General features: G+C 36.2%; 1 protein-coding gene and 1 pseudogene across 3 annotated transcripts in view; both read left to right on the top strand.

Annotated features, from left to right (window-relative positions):
• The window catches only part of GRM5 (glutamate metabotropic receptor 5), a 739,207-nt gene that overhangs the window by 529,129 nt on the left and 193,270 nt on the right, over nt 1-16,808 (top strand). The window lies entirely within an intron of this gene.
• Nucleotides 1,797-2,216, top strand: LOC141488792 (peptidyl-prolyl cis-trans isomerase NIMA-interacting 4 pseudogene; annotated as a pseudogene).

Genomic DNA, 16,808 nt, shown 5'->3' with positions numbered 1-16,808 from the left:
GGTTTGGAGGCAGCCCCAGGGCACCTGGGAGCTGTGGCTCAGGGCAGCTGGGGCGGTTTCCTGACCTACATCTCAGGGAGCACTGGGCACAACTTAGAAGATCAACAGGGGGACCTCAGACAGAGCAAGAACACGAAGCCCAGTCCCCAGGGCACTCAGCGAGCAGTGGCAGTAGCAGCAGCCCAGATCCAGGAAAAGATAGCAAGCAGAGCTGGCAAGCAGGAGCCTCCAGGCAACTGAGCCTTAAGTGCTCAGCTTACCAAAAGTAGAGGAGAGAAGAGAGACTTCTGAGGTCTGTCCTCTGTACCTGGAACAGGACTCTGGGGCTCTGACCATATTCAGATGCTGATCACAGTCTAGGACCCCCATAGAACAGCAGCCCCCCCACCTCAGCCCTGGGGCAGAGGAGTGCGCTTGTGGTCATTCACAGACCAAGAGGGAAGACAGAGCCTCACTCACTGAGATCCTTGTTGGGGGGGGGGGTGTCCCAATAATACTCAAAAGCTCAGGAAGCATCCTAAGACTAGGCACAGGCTGGGGAAATGAGTAAACAGAGAAAAAAGAGGAACACCATTGAGAAATCAAAATACTCAATTTGAAGATGAGGAAGTACAAATTCCTGCATCTAAAGACTACAAGAAAAATGGAAATTGGGCTCAGGCTATGACAGAGCTCAAAAAAATTTTTGAAAATCAAGTAAGGGAGATAGAAGAAAAATTGGGAAAAGAAATGAGAGAGATACAGGGAAAACATGAAAAAGTAGTCAGCAGCTTAGTCAAATAAATCCAAAAACATGCTGAAGAAAATAATATGTTAATTACCAGCATAGGGCAAATGGATAAAACAGTTCAAAAAGTTATTGAGGGGAAAAATGCTTTGAAAAGCAGAATTGGCCAGATGGAAAAGAGACAAGAAAGCTCTCTGAGGAAAACACATCCTTCAGATCTAGAATGGAGCTAAAGGAAGCTGTTGACTTTATGAGAAGTCAAGACACAATATTTCCACACCAAAAGAATGAAAAAATAGAAGAAAATGTGAAATAACTCATTGAACAAACAACTGATGTGGAAAACAGATTTAGGAAAGATAATTTAAAAATTATTGGGATACCTGAAAGTCATGATCAGGAAAAAGAGCCTTGACCTCATTTTTAAAGAATTCCTACAGGAAAATTGTCCAGATATCCTAGAAGCAGAGGGCAAAATAGAAACTGAGAGAATCCACCGATCTCCCCAGGAAAGAGATCCAACAAAAACAACCCCCAGGAATATTATAGCCAAGTTCCAGAACTCCCAAGTCAAAGAGAAAATATTGCAAGCAGCCAGAAGCACACAATTCAAATATCATAGAATTACAGTCAGGATCACACAGGACTTAGCAGTAACTACATTAAAGGCTCATAGAGCTTGGAATATAATATTCCAGAAAACAAAAGAGCTCATAATGCAACCAAGAATCAACTACCCAGCAAAAGTGAACATCGCTTCCAGGGAAAAAAAATGGACTTTCAATGAACCAGGGAATTTCAAATTTTCCTGTTGAAATGTCCAGAGATGAATAGAAAGCTCGATCTTCAAATTCAGGACTCAGGTGAAGCATAGAGAGTGGAGCAGAAGGGTAAAATAAGAGGCATTTACTTAATGATGATGATGAACTGCATGTATTCCTACATAAAAAATGATACTGATAATACTCATAAGAAACTTCTCATTTAGAAGAGCAGGTAGAAGGAGCTTCCTATAGATGAAGCACAGTAGAGAACTGGATTTGAAGAATATAATATATTGTAATATATTGTAAAAATGGAGACAATAGCTAAAATGGTGCCTAAAGGGAAGAGTACCTCTGGCAAAGGAGCAATAGGGGAGTAGTTTCTGGGAGTAAGGGTACAGATAAGAAGTCTTAGGGTTCCAAAGGTGCTGGAAATGCAATAAAGATCTGGCATATTCTGTATGAAAAGCATGACAGAATCATGGAGGCCATGGAGTAACTGAAATCTGTCATGAAATTCAATGAAGTTGCCTCCCAGTGTAGTGAAGCTAAAGACTGTCAGGGAAGAGATTTGGGCTGGATGACAACAGTCTCCATGGTAGGCCAGTTCCAAGAAGCAGCATTTGCCTTACTTATCAGTGGTATGGACAAGCCTATATACATAGATCCTCCAGTAAAAAAACAGATTTGGGCACCATATTATCTTGGTTGAAAGCCAAAAATAAACTGATAAATGAGTTGAAAAAAGAATAAATGAATAAAAATATGCAAGTGCCACGTGAAAAATAAAAGAAGCCTTATATATCATTTGAATCACAAATATCATTTTGCAGATAAGGGTACTTTGGTCCAGAGAGAATGATTAACCAAACAACTTCACAAAAATGCTTGACAATGCCTAAATTTGAACTACGTTGCTCCAAACCATAGTACCTTATTGTGAAATCTTAAAAGTAATAGCAAAAATCCTTGATTAAGGAAATGTGTGGCACTAAGGATACCAAACCAAAATATTATAAAGTCCCTTCTCTTCCAGAGAGCAGTATCTCACAGCACAGTTCCTCTAAGAGGAAGATCAGAAGCTGAAAGATAGCTACAGAAACAACACTCTTTTGTAGTCTGACACCTATAACATTTTCTCATCACAAAAATCACCTGCTAAGACTCTGGAAGTATGCTTAGAATGATTCCCAGAACTTTGTATGATTGAAGAGATGATTCCAGGCAGACTTAATAACTTTGTATGATTGAAGAGATGATTCCAGGCAGACTTAATAACTTTGTATGATTGAAGAGATGATTCCAGGCAGACTTAATTGGGTAATTCTTTCAAGTACCTTAAACAGATGAGATCCCTTAACAGATTTCACTGGTATAGGAAAAATTCCATGCCAAGGAAGTCCAAGATAGCCTTGAGCAAGGGTGTCCAACTCAAATTGAAATGGAGGCCACTAAACTGCTCATAAAGATTTCAGCAGTTATATAATGACTAAGAAAACTGCATAGTAAGTGTCTATGTTTTATTGTATTTTATTTATTCCATTGAGTAGTTAGGTGGCACAGTGGATAAATGCCATTAGGGATGATTTTATTACAGGAGACATCACTGTCTTAATTCTTTTGGAGTTCAAATATTTATCAACAACAATAATAACAAGAATCACTAACATTTGCGCTTTAAAGATTCAAAAGTGCTGTATATGTACTATCTCATTGGATTATTTATTAAATGCCCACTTTATATCCAGTGAGTTACCCATAAAATGTTTTCCCAAGGATAGTCCTGGGCACTCTTCTTCTATATGATCTTACTTGATCACATTCAGTTACATGCAGATAACTTTCAAATCTACTTGTCTTATCCTCTCTCCTTACCTCCAGTCTCACATATCCAACTGACTATTAGCATTTTTCCCACTGGATGTCCTACAAAATAGACATCTTAAAGCTAACATATTCAACACTCAGCTCATTCATTAACTTGCCCCCAAACCCTCTCCACTTCCTAACTTCTATGTTACTATTTAGGGTACCACTACTTTCTCAGGTACTGAGTCTCAAAACTAAGTAAGATATCCTATGAACTCTTTACTCTCTCATGCTTCCCACAGCAAATCAGTAATCAATGCCTCTCATTTCTACCTTGTATTACATCTCTCCCATGTGTTCCTTCCTTTCTTTCTTCCACAGTCACCTCCCCTGGCAGGCCCACATCACCTCTCACCAAAACTACTCCAAAAGCTTAGTGGTTTTTCAACCTATCATCAGCTCTCTTCTCCATTATTCCATCCTTCATTCAGTTATCAAATTGATCTTCCCACAACATAGTTCTGACCATGTCACATTCACATACTCCATGCTCATTCAATGAAATCAGTGCCTTATTATAGTCCTCAAGCTCAAATATAAAAATCCTCTGTTTGGCTTTTAAAGTCCTTCATAACTTGGCCTTTTTCTAACTTTTTATTCTTCTTATAGTTTTCTCCCCTCAACATACTGTGGGATCCAATGACACTGGACTCCTTGCTATCTCTATTTTAAATTTTTTTTTAATTTAAGGCAGTGGGGTTAAGTGGCTTGTCCCAGGTCACACAGCTAGGTAATTATTATGTGTCTGAAGCCAGATTTGAACTCAGGTGCCCCTGACTCCGGGGCCAGTGCACCACCTAGATGCCCCCTCTCCTTGCTATTTCTTGAATAAGATTTTCCATCTTCCAAATTCATGTATTTTCAATGGGTTTCACTGATATGTGAAGTGCTCTCTATTCATCTCTATCTCCTAACTCCCCCACCTTCCTTTATTTCTCAGGTAAACCTCCAGCTTCTGTAAGAAACTTTTCTCAGACCCTTAATCCAAGTATTTTTCTTCTGATATTATTCACAATTTTTCCTGTTTAAATCATGTGTGGACATAATTATTTTCATTTTATTCTCCACCTCCTATTAGATTGTGAGTAACTCAAGAACCAAGGAATGTAATTATGGATGTGGTGTTGTGGATGTGGTTGTGGTGACTAGGGATTTTTTTTCCTTTTCTCTGAGTCACTAACACCTAGTACAGGGTCTATCACATCTTAGGAAGTTAGTAGAATGGCTGGGGAACTAGACCTAGAATAAGCAAGATCTGAGTTTACTCCAGTCTCATACAGTAGTGACCCTCTGCAAGTCCCTTAATTTTAGATTCAGTTTCCTCAATATTTCCTCAATCTCTCACAAGATTTGGAATGGTTGAAATGAGATGCTATTTGTGAAATACAACACATCTCCTGACACATGATAGATGCTGCATAAAAGCTTATTCCCTCCCCCAGCCCTTTATTAATGCTAGTTGACCAACTGACAAAGGAAAGATACCCCAAATCAGTGGGTTTTGTCTAGTTAAATTTGATGTCAAGAGAAAGCATAAGATGTGGTTAAGAAAAGTAACCTGGGTGGGGAGCAAAGCAAACTTGGATTCAAATTCAGCCCTTGACAAAAACTAATGAGGTGGCCCTGGAATGATTACATATGGCCCTCGTCAACTTAGAGGGCCTCTTTGGGGAGTGGGGTAGGGGGCTATTTGTCAAATCATAGCCCAAAAGTCAGGCTGAAGACCTAGATTCAAGAGAGGAACTTATTTTTCATTTTAATTTTTTGGCACTCTGGAAGCAGATCTTGAAGGAGAATGACTAGACCTGAGATTTCATTGCTATAGGAAACTTCCATGCCAAAGCAGTTCAAGACCTTCTCTACAACTTACTGGGTTATAGATTTGCCTAGAGCAAGGGTGTGCAATTCAGATTGAAATGGAAGCCACTAAATGGATCACAAAGATTTCTACAGGTACATATTGACTTAGAAAACTGCATAGTATCTATGTTTTATTGTATATTATTTATTTCATTGGTCAGTTAGGTGGCACAGAGGATAAAATGCCATACCTGTAGTCAAGGAGATTTATCTTTCTAAGTTGAAATCTGTCCTCAGATATTTACTAGATGGGTAACCTTTGTGAATTCTAAAATCTGTAACCTTAAGAACACAGAATTAAAATAAAATGACAGAAAATATACATTTTAAAATTTCATTCTCTGGAATTTTACCCCTATCCTATGGTGGAGATCATTTTGAGATAATGACCACAAAGAACTGGGAAAGAAATTGGAATTTTAATACTGAATGAAAGAACAGAGAAAATCATTAACCTTCTTACTGACCTAACCATGGGAATTTGCACAATATTTTTACCCACAACTGATCTACAAAGATTATTATCTCTCAACAAATTATTATCTGAACTGTAGCTATCTCTTTCTGGCAGATGGTCTCATTGCATCCTGCTCATCCTCTTCCTTGGTTTGTTATTAACATATGGGGAGATCTTAATTTTTAACTAGGAAGCAAGATAACCCAAATGAAGCCTCTCCGTTACCACAATTTTGTTATAAGAAATTCTTTCACACTCTTAGTTATTAAATTAATCCTATTTGCCTCAGTTTCCTCATCTGTAAAATGAGCTGAAGAAGGAATTAGCAAAGCATCTTTGTAAAGTTTCTTTGCCAAGAAAAATCCCAAAATGGGGTCATGTGAGTTAGAAATGACTGAAACTACTCAATTCAACAACAATGATTATATTTAGAAGCATTTTTCTTTAGAATCCTAACATTGTTCTCCAAGACAAAGAGACATTTTTCTTCCATAGAGTAGATGGCCCACAGTGGTATCTGTGAGCAGAGACATATCTTTTTTTTTCTTTTTCTTAAAAATAAAATAAAACAACAACAAAAATCAAACATTTTAGCTTTGCTTTAGTGTTTTAATGTGTTCTGCTTTCTCACATCCCAGAGCTTTGTGCCATAAAACATAGCAAGGGAAATTTTAGCCTAAAAAATATTAAGGCTAGGGGTACTAGTCAACCAATCCAACAACAAAAGAGCTTCAAAATGGTCTCTGTAGGAATCTTTGTTTTGAGAGACTGTTTCTATGTGTCCCCCAGGATGAATTAGGAGTAAAATGTTTTCCCAATTAGAGGAGAAAACTAACTTGTTGGAGTAAAGACTCTTTAGGATTACCCATTTAAAGGCATCAGAATGTTTGCCAGTAAAGGGATTTTTAATCTTAATATAATTGATAGTGAGAAAAATGTGTATAGTAAATAGAAAACTGGCTCAGGAGACCTGGGTTAAAGTCATTTCTCTGCTACATACTAGCAGTAGAACCTTCAGAAAGTGATTTACCTCTGGTGATATTTGACCTTCATTCTCTAAGAAAACCATGATAAGTGAAGAGGATTTGAGTGAGGTGGGGGCGTTGGGCTAAATTGCTAATTTCACTTTTTCTTCTGGAGCCATTTGGGTCCAGTGACCAGATAGGAATCAGGACAACTGGAGATGACCCTGAATGTGAGGCAATTAGGATTAAGCGACTTACTGAAAGTTTACCCAACTAGTAAATCTGAGGCTGGATTTGAATTTAGGTTCTCCTGACTCTAGGGTACTCTATCCACTATACCACCAAGCTACCCCAGGAAACTAATAGACTCACAGATATTTCATCCTTCATTCTTGAAGAAGACCAATAATATCACCAGAATGATGTCTTTACTTGCAAGTAAATTGGAACTATGTGAGGCAGCATTATGCAAAGTCATCAGCCTCACTCTTCTCCAGACTCATAAGAATCCAGTGAGTAGAAGAAATTAAAACGACCGGTGATGACTCTGGATGCAGTGAGCTTTTCAATAACAACAACTTTTCCTGGTCTTAGTTTTTCTGAGACAACACCCGTTCAGTGATTAAAGACTAAGCAAGAATTGAGGGGAAAGATGGCCTAGTATTATATCACAAAAGAATCAGTCTAAAAGGAAGACCCTCAGAGTTTAAGGCCAGAACAGAAACAACTGTTATTTACATTCTCTCTAAGCATACAAATCCAAAACAATTAGAAAGTAAGGATTGGACTATGACCTATAATTGATCAGTCAGTGAGAGCCAGAATGATTTGTGTTTAAAGCCACAGTCAAATAACTCCATCTGAATCCCAATGGACTTTATGAAAGCCTGGTTTTCCAGAGTTATATTTCAAGAAGTCATAATTGGAAACTATATGAGACAAAAGAACTAATTGTCCCATTTTAAAAAAATAATAGAATAAACAACTATAGGGAAAAATCTAGCCTGCAAAGTATAATTGATCAAAATTTATATTCTTTTGGAGAGATCACCCCCATGTAAGGATATGAGTGATCTTGTGGACAGAAAAAGAAGAGGAGGGGCAGAAGGGTAGAATATAGCAGCATTGCCCAACTGCATGACCAGTTGGCTCCCTAGGGAGTCAGCTACTAATACTCACAGATTAGTGGTCATTCTTCCGGAAGAGGACAAATGACATCAGCAGGGGTTATGTCTTGATTTACAAATGAATTGGATTTACATGAGGCAGAACTGTGCAAAGTCATCAGCCACACTCTCTCCCCCAGAGCTACTGGAGTCCAGTAGCAAGAACAACAAAGACTATGAATTACTAAAAAACTGCCTTGGTAGGAAAAATCCTTGCAAGCAGCTATGCAGTACAATGGATGGAGCACTAAGCTTAGAGTCAGGAATCCTGGAATTCGAATATCAGCTTAAGTACTTACTAGCTATGTGTCTCTAGTTCTCTAGGCACTATATATAACACTTAAAGGCACACAGCTAGTAAGTATATTAAGGCATATATATATACCTCCATTTCTATAACTGTAAAATGGGGAAATATTTATATTTCTAGATAATATTTATAAAAAATGATTAGCACAGCTTCTGGATTGTTGTAGACATTTAAAATCTTACAAGTTGTTTCTAGGTGCTATATGTGTGTGCATGTGTGCCTCAGTTTCTATAACTATAAAATGGGGAATATCTCTTGTCTAGATAATATTTAAAAATATGTCTAGTGTCTAGAATAATTGTCTGGATAATATTTATAAAAATGATTAGCACAATGTCTAGAATGCAGTAGGCATTTAAATACTCGCTAGCTGGGTATCTCTGGATGCTTTAAATGTGTGTGTGCTTCAGTTTCCACAACTATAAAATGGAGAAATATTTGTAGTCTAGAGAATATTTGTTAAAAATGCTTAGTACACTGTAGGAGACATTTAAATATATACTAGCTTTGTGTTTGTGCCTGTGTAGCAGTTTAAAATGTGGAAATATTTGTAATCTAGATAATATTTATAAAAATGCTTAGAATAGTGTCTGGAATATAGTATAGGCATTTAATAAAATGCTTATTACCTTCCCTTCCTTGCCAGGGACTTCTGATAAAAATGAATTCACAAGTCCATTTAAAAAATAATCAAGATGGTACTAAACTGTTCTTCATAACAATAATTAGCCCACTTGTTCAGCTAATTCTCTTCTACTTTGAGATATTCAAGCCTAGTCATTATGAAATAAGGTAATATTTGTTTCCTTGTTAGAAGGGAACAGGTATTGTATTAAAACCACTATGTGTCAGATACTATATTGTCATTTATTAATATTATCTCATTTGATCTTCATAACATCCCTATGAGGTACGCACTATTGTTTTCTCCATTTTACAGTTTTGGAAACTGAGAAAGATAAAGGTTAGGTGATTTGCCTATGGTCACACAATTACTAAGTTTCTGAGGCTGAATTTCAACTCCAGTCTTCTTGACTCTGCCCAGACCTAGCATTCTATCCACTGTACAAAAAGCAAAATATTTTATAAATGTCATTTACTATTATGAAAGGCATTTAATTTTTATGTTTTACTGAGATCCAATCATCACATATTTAGTTATATGTTTACATATGACCCTGAAAAAAATGTTAAGGGTAGGTAGTACAGGTTTAACCAATCTGTCAACAAGGGAGCTTCAAAATGGTTCTGTAGAGGAGAGTATGGCATATGCATATAAGTGTTTATATGTATATGTGCATATATATATATATATGCATGTGTGTATTTAAGTATGCATGCAGCAAAATTGGCCTTTAGAGTACTCAGATTCCCCACTGAATACACATTTAAAGCCCTTACCACTTTCCTACAATTTGCTTTCTTCTAGTATTCTGTTGGTCTTTGAGAATCCAGAATTTCTTCTATTTCTGAGAAGAAATAGAGAGGTAATACAGTGGAGAAATATAATAGGCATTTATGTATGCATACATTTGAGTTTGTGCATGGAAAATGCATGTATTTATTTCTCTACATTAATGTTTTATATAATATATAATCCTATGTATATTATATAATTCTATGATTCTCAGAGTGCATATCTTCGCACTAATGTGCAGTAAATTTTTTATAGTCATGCTAAGAAATTCTGCTAAACATAAAATTATTTAAAACTTCATAAATTATTAACAACTGCTTTTAATCTAGTCCATAAATTTAGTTCCTTTTGATCTTATAATTAATGTCATAGCTGTTTCAGAATTTAAACAAAATAAAAGGTCCTCCTGAACTCTGAGGTTACAGTGCTTTATTAACAGTGTTTCTGAGGGAAGCTTCCTAGCTTCTGCTTAATCTTGGCTCTAACCCCAACACTTTATTACAAAATGAACCCTTCCTCCATTTTTCCTCCTCCTCCTCTTCCTCCTTCTCACACATCAGGTTTTCACATCCCCTTCCCTCAGTCTCCTTCTCCTAGCTGCAGTCTGTTGTGTGTTACTATCAACTGGCCTTTGGGAGAGATCCCAATGATAATTTACTAATAATACCTAGCTTTTATAGAGGGCTTTAGAATTTAAAAAAGTTTTATATATATTATGGATTTTGTACCTCATTTTGTGAAGTGGGCACCATTATGACCCTAAGTTTTAGAGATGAAGAAACTAAAAAAAGAAGCAAACTAACACACAAAGGATCACACAACTAGTGAGGCTCTGAGTCAGTGTTCTAACTTACAGCTTCCTGAAACCATATCAAGCTCTATATAAAATAAAATAAAATACCCTGTTGCCTCTATCTTTTTTTAAATTTTTTTTACATTTAAGTCAATGGGGGTTAAGTGACTTGCCCAAGGTCACACAGCTAGGCAATTATTAAGTGTCTGAGACTGAATATGAATTCAGGTCCTCCTGACTCCAGGCTGGTGGAGGGCATCCACTATGCCACCTAGCTGCTTTTGCCTCTACCTTTAAAGGAAGTTTATGTCAAGATTCCTGAGAAAGTAAAGAAAGACAGGAAGAAGAAAAGGAGACCAGGTTAACCAGGAACGCTTCTTTGTTATGATTTTAAATATTCAAGGCATGGGATTTCTTATGGTTGAAGAAAATTGTTCTTTGAACAAAAATCTTTTAGAACTACTGAACTAGATTGTTTTTGTGTGTGTGTGTGTGTGTGTGTGTGTGTGTGTGTGTGTGTGTGTAGCAGCTGGTAACACAGATAATAGAGCACTAAGCCTAGTTCAGAAAGGATTGTTATTTTCACTTGTGTAGGACTTTTCATCACTCCATTTGGAATTTTCTTGGCAAAGATACTGGCATAGTTTGCCATTTCCTTCTCCAGATCATTTTATAGATGATGAAACTAAGGCAAGTAGAATTAAAGTGATTTGCTCAGTGTCACACAGCTGGTAAGTATATGAAGCCATATTTGAACTCAGGAAGGAGGAGTCTTCCAGACTCAGCCTGACCCTATCCATTGTACCAAATCTAGTTGCAGACACTTACTAGCTGTGTGAGGCTAGGCAAGTCACTTAATCTATCTCAGCTTCAATTTCTTCAATTGTAAAAATAGAGGTAATAATAGTACCTACCTCCCAAGGTTGTTGTAGTTATCCAATGATAATAATTGTAAATAGATCATTGCCTGACACTTGAGAAGTGTTATATATATGTGTGTGTGTGTGTGTGTGTGTGTGTGTGTGTGTGTGATTATTTCCTTCCTTCTCCCTTCCTAAGAAAAACTAAAGGTATTGTTTATACAGTGTTTTGTATTTAGAAAGCGTTGTACAGAACATCATAGGCTCCATAGATTCAGAGTTCACTTGAGGTCTAAGAAGGTTAAGTACCTACTAGTAAGTATAATACAGACACTGCTTGTGGATTCAGTTTCAGAATCCTGCAATAAAACCAGTCACAAGAATTTTTTTGGTTTCTCAGTGCACATCACAATATAACCTAGTCTAATAAGTGTGCAATAATATTTTGTCTAAAAAGTTCAATTTAAAAAGACTTTAAACTAAAAAATGCTAACCATCATCTGAGCCATCAGGTAGTCATAATCTTTTTGTTGGTAAAAGATCTTGCCTCAGTGTTAATAGTTGCTGACTGAGTAGGGTGATGGCTGCTGAAGTTTGGGGTGATTGTGTCAACTTCTTAAAAATAAGACAACGATGTAATTTGCTCAATGAATTTACTTTTCTTTCCCTTCACACTTAGAGGTTTTTGTGGGGTTATCAATTCACCTAATTTCAGTATTGTCATTCAAGGAATAGGGAAGTCTGAAGAGAGGGGAAAAGATGGGGGAATAGCCAGAGAGCAAGCAGAACAACACATTAAGTTCTTCATCTTATATGTGCATGTTTCATGGTTCCCCAATGCAATTACAATATTGATATCAAAGATCTTTGGCCATGTAACATAAGTGTGTATGTAATATGTATATATATATATAGCAGCTATAATAATAATAAAAAAGTTTGAAATAATGCAAGAATTACAAAAATGTAACACAGAGACAAGATGTGAGCTCATACTATTGGAAATAGTGTCTATAAAAATGCAATATCTATAAAATGCAATGAAATAAGTCTTATTTACATAGTAAATAAATAAATTTATTCCTCATAAGAACATCATGAAATGGATCATATAAATATTATGCATATTTTTGAGATAAAAAAACAAGTGCCAGCAAGACTGAATGCCATTCTCAGGGTCAAACAGTTAAATATAAGAAGTGGCATATGAACCCAGGTCTTCTGTATGCAAGACTCTCTTTTCATATTTTATGTCAGTTTTGTTCCAAAATAGTTTTCCTACTGAGAGTGGGCTAGATGTATATGTGTGTATGTAAGTGTATCTTAATTTTTTTTAATGGCAAGTAAACTTTCTATCTGGACTCATAAAATTGGAATCTAACTGCTGTAAGGTCTAGACTAGGCAGCCAGTAGTTCTTCATAACAATCACCTCTTTGACTCACCTGTGACTTGAAGGCTTTGCTCTAAAAGAGCAACTCCATCCTTCCCTCCTGCTCGATGCCTGCCAGGCAGGTCTATTGACAGCAGTTTTTCTTCAGCACCCACAGTGAGAGCACATTGCTCAAGGCTGGCACCCCTGAATGCTTCAGATGTTTTCTTTTGTCTTCCTGGTTGGTTTGTCATGTCCCTACATCAGCTCCTGTTCAAGGGCTCTTTTCTTAGACCAGATTACCTATGGGACTTGGGCCTTCATTAGGGTTTTTGCTTGTTATCAGACTTGAAGCAGACTTCTAGATGCATGAGATTTGGGGACCAGCTGATATTCTGTCAAAAAATAAAATAAATGGACAAAAAAGCAAAAAACTTACACCACCAATCAGATTTAATGTGACAGATTGATACTCAAATTCGTGTGTGTGTGTATATATATATATATATATATATGTATATATGTATTGTGCATATAGACACATGTATCATATGTATATATGTAAATATGCACCCATATATTTGAGACTTTAAATTAAATTCAGTTCAATAAAATCATTGATATAACAACTCTATGTTCTGAATATTCAAAGAAAAAATAAAACAATGTATATGTATTATATTTGTATTTATTTATATATTTTATATATTTATTTATATATTTGTCCTACACACAGCATTCAGTATTTTAGCAAATATTGATTAAGTTCTGTACTGTTTATTGAGAACTACTTAGATATAAAATTTGAATTAAATGATTCCGGCCTTCATGAAGCTAATGGCCTATTGAGGGTATGGCATATGCACACATAGCTGTAATAGCACAGTAATACATGCTTACATTTTGCAAGGGGGGAGGATGGGGCAGGAAGACTGTCCACAAATAAGTAAAAACAAAATGTTTACAAGGGAAAACATAAAAGAGATTGAGGGAGAGAAAACAGAAAATTGGAGAATCAGGAAAGACCTCTGAAGGAGTGACAATTGAAGGGAACTAAAGATTACAGTAGATAAAGGTGTTAAGAGAAAGAGTGATTCAGCCATAGAGAACAGCTTAGCCAAAAACAATGAAGTGAGAAAATAAATGCTTAAAACTTTTTCAGCTCTACTGTCACCTATATCTGAAGTATAGAGACCTTTTGTGCAACTAATTAAAGTTGGAATACAATCATAATTATTTAGAGTACATTTTCAACTTTTACTTTGATGGATGAATGATACATTGATAAAAATTTGTATTAATAGAAGTTGAAAAGGAGGGAAGTGTAGATGACTGCACTGGGAGTCAGGAAGATCTGATTAATATCCCACTTCCACCACTTGTGAGTCATATGACCCTGGAGTTAGCCTCTTGAGACTTTTTTCCTCCTCTGTTAAATTAAGGTAATAATAGGACCTATGGGGATCAAATTCATTTATTTCTGCCAGACTTTTTGTAAACCTCAAAGTACTATCCAAATGCTAACTTATATTTACTGTTAAGTAATTAAGTCATTATACTCCATTTCTCTCTGTCTCTCTGACTCTCTGCCTCTATCTCCTTTTCTCTTTGTTTTTCTCTCTTTCTGTCTCTTTCTGTGTGGGTTTTGTGTGCATCTCTCATACATATAGACTCACATAAAAAGAGACAAAGAAACAGAGAGAGAAACAGAGACAGAGACACAGAGGGAGAAACACACATACCCTTTGATTATTCTCACTTTGACTTAGTCCAATCAGTTAAACAGTTACCAAGTCTCTGATAGGTAATGCTAGGAGCTGAGAAGAATACAAGTATATCAAATAAAAAAAAGTCCTCAAGGAAGGCATTTTGGGGCTATGACATTTATACAAATAATTATTTTATTAATATGAGGGTATTAAGTATAGAAGAGATATCTCTACTTCTTTCTCTCATATTTACATATATTTGCCCTACACACAGCATTCAGTAATTTAGCAAGTATTAAGTTCTTACTTATTGAGAACTACATAGATATAAAATTTGAACAAAATAATTCCTGTCCTCTTGAAGCTTATTGTCTAGTGAGGGTATGGCACAGGCACAAATAGCTGGAATAGCACAATAATACATGCTAAATACAGTCAAAAAATGCAAAACAAAGTGCTATGTGAGATGAGAGGGAAATGGTTGTTGTCCACAGGGAGAGTAAGGGAAAGCTTTCTGGAAGAGTTTGTGTTTAAATTGAAGGACAATGGACAGTGTTTGGGGAAAGGATGGTGAAGGGCTTTGAGTCTTTATCATGAAGATAAGTTTAAGAACCTCAAGATTTACTATATAGAAGAGAGAAGGTAGGAGGGAAAGAAGGGTAGTGATTGCTGTCTTCAAATCTAACTTCAGAAGCTAGGAGCTGAAGCAATGGTTAAAAGTTACTGAGAAACAAAGTTTAATGGAAAATAATCTCCCATGTAGAGCTAGTCCAACCTTACAAAGTAGTTTTGATCAATTCCAGCATTCTTCCTTTCAATCCAAGGAAAGCAAGAAAGCATAACGCTTAGGCAAATATTTCAATAGGAAATGTCAAGAGAAGAAAGAAATATTTTCTTCCATCTCCAAAATAAAAACAGAAAATGAGTCGTATTTTTGACAATCTCCCAATATAGAAACCATGAAATGTAGTGGGAGCAGACACCTTTAACCTTTTCATGAAAACTTTCTGCAAAAAATTCTTTATTTCCCTCATTGACATAAATGCTTTGTAGGTTAAAAATGAAAGATTTCTTCATGAAAAGGAACACAGAAAAGAAAATGAAGAAAGAATCACTTATCAATACGTTGTTTCTATCAACTTGTTCTGAAATTCCAGGATTCAGTTGCTCTGTCCCAGAATTTTCTCTCTATCTCTCAGTTTGTGTGTGTGTGTGTGTGTGTGTGTGTGTGTGTGTGCAATGTGTGTAATATTTTTATATGTTTTATGGGAGCAGAGATATAGTATCCAAACCATATAAATCTTTTCTCCTGCTATGTTATCACTATGCTCTATAAACAGTACAAAACTTAATCAATGCTTGCTAAATTACTGGATGTTATAGTACGGAAATTATTTAAATGTGAGAGAAGGAAAGTTGAAAATATTTTAAGTAGTAGAGATGAGGAAAAAGAAGAAGAAGGTTTTAGGTTTTTTGGATGGTTTTTTTAACATAGGGGCTGTTCCATCTTTATCCCAGAACTCAATGAAGTCATGATGTTTTCAAAGATGAAAGGAGTACTCAGAGCAATGACACGATTATCTTCAGACTGCAGAAACATTCTCACATCCCAAATGCATTTAAAATGTGCTGGCTATTGAATTTCCTTAATTGAATTTAGATGAGAAGGAAAAATTCTCAATGTTCATTAAGTGTTTGTACTTTTTATTTGTCGGGGGATTTGTGAATGACTGGCTAAGAAATCAAGTGATTTTGTTATTAAGATCAGTCACAATAAATATGAGGAAGCTTGAATTGGAATATGACTTAGTATAAATTTCTCAGGGTATTGCCTGAACAGCAGTCTGGAGATTGAAAAAGAGTCCTAGATTCAGTTTCTTGAATCACAGGTGAGATTACTCTGCTTGGATGCTATTGAGCAAATTCTAACTATAGGGAGATGAAACAAACTGTTAATTGAAACAGAGAGGACAATTTTCAATTTAGACAGTTAACCTTGCACATAAGAATGGTAATGTTTAATAACTATTATCATCCTTTTAGCTTTGTCTCTGTCTCTGTGTTTATTTTTTGTGTCTCTGTGTCTCCCATCTCTGCCTCTGCATTTGTGCCTGTCTCTCTGTCCCTGTCTCTGTCTCTTACTCTGTCTTTCTATATGTGTGTGTGTATCTCCATCTCTTTATATCTATGATTCAGTTTCTCTCTCTCTCTTGGTCTCTCTCTCTCTCTCTCTCTCTCTCTCTCTCTCTCTCTCTCTCTCTCTCTCTCTCTCTCTCTGTCTCCCTCTCGCTCTCTGTGTCTGCCTCTCTCCCCTTCTTCTTTTCCCTGAATTATCAACTGTGGAATCCCATCACTTTTACCTTCACAATATCATTCATAATACACCTTCTCTAATCTAAAAACTGATACTATCTTGCTGTTGGTCCTCTTCACTTCATGCCTGGATTATTGTCATAGGGTACTTGTTGCTCTCCCTGCCTTTTCTATTCCCACTCTTTTCCATTCTAAATTCAACTCTAATTGTGGATTTTCAGACACAGA

Source organism: Macrotis lagotis, chromosome 1 (genome assembly GCF_037893015.1).
Source record: "Macrotis lagotis isolate mMagLag1 chromosome 1, bilby.v1.9.chrom.fasta, whole genome shotgun sequence".
Classification (NCBI taxonomy): Eukaryota; Metazoa; Chordata; class Mammalia; order Peramelemorphia; family Peramelidae; genus Macrotis; species Macrotis lagotis.
Note: the sequence above shows the minus strand (reverse complement) of the source record. Positions and strands in the feature narration are given on the sequence as shown.